The sequence below is a fragment of the Ursus arctos genome, unplaced genomic scaffold (genome assembly GCF_023065955.2).
Source record: "Ursus arctos isolate Adak ecotype North America unplaced genomic scaffold, UrsArc2.0 scaffold_24, whole genome shotgun sequence".
NCBI lineage: Eukaryota > Metazoa > Chordata > Mammalia > Carnivora > Ursidae > Ursus > Ursus arctos.
The window spans coordinates 3,905,354-3,910,361 of NW_026622919.1; positions in this window are offsets into that span (position 1 = coordinate 3,905,354).

The window sequence follows — 5,008 nt, forward strand, 5'->3', positions numbered from 1 at the left end:
AGCAGAAGTGAGGGGCCGAGGGGGGCCCACCAGCCCCGGCCAGGTACTTCCCGAAACGGGGACGCAAATGTCTGCCGCCTCCAGCCGCTCTCTTTTTAGCAGAAACACCAGGACTGACGTGTTTGTTTTTAAAGCAAATGAGGAAATGATAATTCTGCTTGTGCCGCATTCAAGCGAGACCCACCCTTCAGTGGAACAGAGACAGATGATGCCAGCTCGGTGACCCAGTGACCCAGGCGAGGTGATGGTGGCGACAAGTCAGGGAGGAACACCAGCCCCCCACCCCCACCCCCCGCCTGCTGAGAGGAGGAGGTGACCCACCACCTTGACCTTAAGGATCACAGAGCTAGAAATGGGGGGGGGTGTGACGGGGCGGGGGGAGCCAGAGCAGGGAGGTGGGGGAGGCACGCGCGGAGGTGGGACCAGAGACATCCCCTCCCCCTGGCTCTGTACCACCCCCTGGTGGAGAAGGGGCACCGTGCCCTCCAGCTGCCTCTGAGAGACTGTTTGCCGGAACTCTGGGGGAGCCTGGACTTCCTCGGCCCACGGGCCCCCCCTCCCCGATGCCCCTGCCCTTCCACGGATCACACCCACTAGGCAGACCTGCTCCAGATCGGGCACCTGGGGTAGAGAGACTGGGACACGACCTCTGCTCCCCTTCCCTCCCCCCCCCCCCCCCCCCCCGCCCCGTAGCCCAGCTGGAAGCCAGCTCTTTCCTTGCCCCAAGTCCCCTGGAGGCCCCCCACTGGCCTGCTCACGCTGCTCCTCTCCATGCCCTCCAGGGCCCTGCAGGGGTTGAGGCCAAGTTCCAGAACTGTCCATCTGACCACCACCACACACCCGCTCACTGTCAGCAGCCTCCCCTAGCCACAGCAGCCACCACGGCACCCACCACGGCAGCCACCACGGCAGCCACCATCTCCCTCAAGCGCGCTGGGCTACTCACCTACCTCCTGCCCCACGGAGAAGCTGCTGGCGGCTGGAAGAGGGGAGGGCGTGAAGGCGGTAAGCAGGGAGCCCAGGGTGGAGGGGAAGCCAGAGACCACCCAGAGAGCCTCCTGCCAGGGCCAGAAGGGAGGCCCAGGATTCAGCAAGCGTCCTCACTCACAGAAGCTCTTTCGAGGTCACAACATTCAGTGTCATCAGCTGCTTTGTGGATGTGTGAATAGTGGGCCCCGCAGACTGACGTGCTCACTGGGCCACATTGTGCAGTAAGGGGCTGGTCTGAGACTCAAGCCCACATCTCTCACTCTCTGTCCTCGTGCTTCTGGAAGTGTCCGTGCCTCCGGGTCCCTCTCCTGTGCTCACTGGCATCCCTGCACCCTCAGCCTGCTTTCCCAAGGCCCTGGCAGCGGTCCCTCCGGCCCCCGATGACGTCCCCATTAGCTCACCCAGCGTGGCCCAGCAGAAAAGCAGGAGGAGCCTCATGCCTCCACCGGGGTAAGGGCCTCTGATCAGGCTCGCAGGAGCTCCCTCAGCAGCGCCACCTCCACTCTGGGGCCCCTGGGATGCTCCTAGGGTGGGTGCCTGCAGCAGGGAGATAACCCAGAGGCCACAGCACCCCATGGCCTCAGCAACCAGGGCTGGGCCCAGAACAGCTAGGCCCCCACACCCTCCGGGGGGATGAGGAGGCCCCTGGGCCTTGGAGCCAAACCAGGGCTTACGCTCAGCCCCCACTGCTGAGCTGTACTGGGCTTGTTGGGGAGGAAGACACCCACGTCCTAACCCCTGGAATATGTATGTTACCCACCAAGGGCGTATTAAGGTCGCTAATCTTCTGATTTTGAGATAGGATCCTTATTCTGGATTATTGGGATGGGCCTGTCATCGTGAAGGTCCTTCCCAAACCCCCCAGGGGAGTCTGACATATAAGCTAGAGACCTGGTGGGCTGGACCTATTGGAGAAGCAGGCAGGAGAGGCCCCCTCTGCCCATCTCACACTCGTTCATTAGTGACCACCTTTGGGGCACCTGCTGGCTGGCTGACACTGGGCTCAGGCCCCAAATTAAAGCTCAGGCCGGATGAGGCCCCTGGTCACCCCGGGAGCATGATGCCGCGTGACAGCTCAGAGAGGGGAGGGGCCCTTCCTCATGCCGGTGGATGGTGGTCATTCCCCAGGATCTGGACCCGGTGCCAGTTGGACCAGAAGGAGGTCAAACCACATCATCTGCGGTGGCATGGCCTTTCAGCAGTCTGCAGCAGAGCTCCCAGAAGGAGGGGGGGTGGACCGGGAAACCTCTAAGAACACTAAGGCCGGACCCGGGCGGGACCCCTCAGGGCTGGGGCTCAGGGCAGCCTGGAGCCCAGAGAGAATGGAGGGGGCAGGTGAGGCGTGGGCCAGGACCCCGCCAGCCCCACAACCGACCCCTGGCACGTGCCTGCCCCAGGCAGCGGGCCTCCTCGGGAGCCAAGGCTGGGGCTGCCAGACAGGTTCATTCAGTTTGTGCGGGGAAACGCCCATTTTGGCTGCCTTCCTCGGGGAAGCTGTCCCGCCCCTGGGGATCCATTTGCTTCCAGTGGGGGCTGTTCTCTCCTGCAGAGCTCGACACACCCATGCCCTGCACAGCCCAGCAGTGAGCACCTGACCCAAGGAAGGCATGAACAGCCTTGCCCTCCGGTACCCTTGGCCCTCCTCAGGGAGGGCCGCGGAGGCCCGAGAGGTCTGGGCATGGTGGGCAGCTGGTCTAGCGCCCACCTGGGAGCAGCAGCAGGGATGACCGAGAGCTGGGGGGTGGGTGTTGCCGGAGCCTGGGGGCTGATGTCTCGGAGCTCACCTGGGGACTGGATTTGTTAGTCACCTCGGTGGTCCTCCGTCTGCCCAGCAGGCAAGAATCAGCAGCTGTCACTTGCCACGGCGGAGTCCTAACTCACACCCAGGGGGTGTGACCCCCGTGGGGTCCATACTCACACCATGGGGATAGGACCCACCTACCTCCATGCATGTGGGGAGCAAGAGCATTCTCTCTTAGTTTCCTAGCCAAATTCCCTTCCAAAAAGTATGTCTTCACTCCACTGAAGTGGCTGGGGGAAGGAATTGAAAGAACTGAGGACGGAAGAGAGACGGAGGGATCCTCTAGGCTGCAGCCAATCTGTCTCCAAAAACTGTGCTTTTTTCCTCCATGTTGTGCCCAGGGGTTGGGGCTTTTGCTCAGGCAGCTCCTGAGAAGCCTCGTCCTGCCATCAGTGTATCTGGGGAGCAGGTCAGAGGAGAGCGTGGTGGGCGGCCTCGAGAGATATTTCCCCCCGGGCTTTGGTGGGAGAGGGCGTCTCTCCCACCCCTGCCACCACCTGGGTGCCACCAGACTGGGGGGGGTGTCTGCACAGGAGCCTGGTTCTCTGGGCTGCTCTGCCCCTTCTCTCCAGGGGCTGCATGTAGGACAGGACTCATGAGAACCCAGGTTGTATGGAGTCAGGCCATAATAAAGCCTCAGTGACTCAAGGCACATGTGAGGACACTCGATAAGTAATTGCTCATTTAATCCTCACAACCACTCAGAGGAGGGTGGTGTCAGCCCCATGTTTCAGCAGAGCAAAGGCCCACAATTTGAATTCCCCAAGGCTCTCCAGGCTGCCTTCCCCTGGAGCTGCGCTTGGCTGGTTCTCAGGGACTGTCCGCCAAAGGTATGAGAAGGTGACAAGGGCCTCGGTATCCAGTGCAGCCTTCCACCGCTGGGCACCATGGGCGGCCTCGCCCCCGGGGGCTCATTACAAGACAGCACTGGGCCTTACCCTTACACTTTCTGTGTCAGGAGGGCGGGTGGGGCCTGAGAATCTGCATTTCTGCCAAGCCCCCAGGAGATACTACTGCTGCACGTCGGGGCCACACTTGGGCCTAAGCTGCTTGCCGAGCCGACAGCATGTGTCACTTTCACCCGGGACAGGCAGGTGGCCCTCCAACGATGGAGCCCGCGGCACTGTGTGTTTCCCCAGATCGAGGCCCGGCGTTTGCTGACAGACTGAAGGGTCATGTGACACTGGGTGAGTGAGAGAGGACAGCCACAGGAGGGGCCGAACCAGCCAAGCCATCAAGGCCTGGGCCTGAGGGCACGAGGCCAGAGCTGCGCCCAGGCTGGGAATCCCGCCAGGCGCCAGGCCCCTGGTGGAAGTAGAGGCTTTCCCAGCATGTCGCGGGGTTTCTCCTGACCCTCCCTCCCTATGGTTCTTTAGGCCAGCGTTCCTAGCCCTGGCTGCCAGGAACAGTCACCTGGCCGTTTTAGAGACTCCTGATGCCTGGCTGCTGGCTGCACCTGGGCCGCGCACGTCAGCAGCCTTGGCCCAGGGCCATCCTCTAAGGCTGAGAGCCACGGATTGAGAGCCACTGCAGAGGCAGGGCGGGAGGCCCTGGGCTGCATCCCGGCGCAGCCTTCACGGCCTGAGGGCTGCAGCACCTCTCCAGCCCGACACCCCGTGTGTGTCTCACAGCGCAGGTCTGTACGTGCCTAGCAGCCCTCCTGGGGCCCTTCTTCCCCACTACTCTTAAAGGTTGGCTGAACACAGCAGCGGGGATGGGGGTGGGGGTGGGGGTGCGCAGGGGATGGTTAGCAACAGGTGTGGCCAAGGGGCCTCTGTTCCACGTTCCTGAGGAGGCCCACTTCGTTGGTGTGGTGTCCTGGGTTAGAACAGACCATGAGAAATCCTGCCAGGGAGAGGCTGGCCCTGGACACTCTGCTCCCCAGACTCAAGGAAGCCCTGGAAGCCCCCGGGGGTCAGGGTCAGGAAGGCTTCATGCTGGGGCAGTGCAGCTCTGGAGCCGAGTTCAAGTGTCAGCTCCGTGGCTAGTTGATTCAAGCATTGCCTGTGGGTCTCAGGGGTCTCAGAGGCAGAGAAGGAGCCGCAGGAGGCTGTGGGGGCCCACGTGCTCTCAGAACACAGCAAGCCCCCCGAGTGCGGGTTTGCTCAACTGTGGCCAGGCCTGGCCCTTCCCGTAGATGTGGCAGTGGCACTCCCCACGGTGGGAGCACTTCTGAGCACTCCCTGTGGACGTGTATGTATAAATTGCATTCAGGGG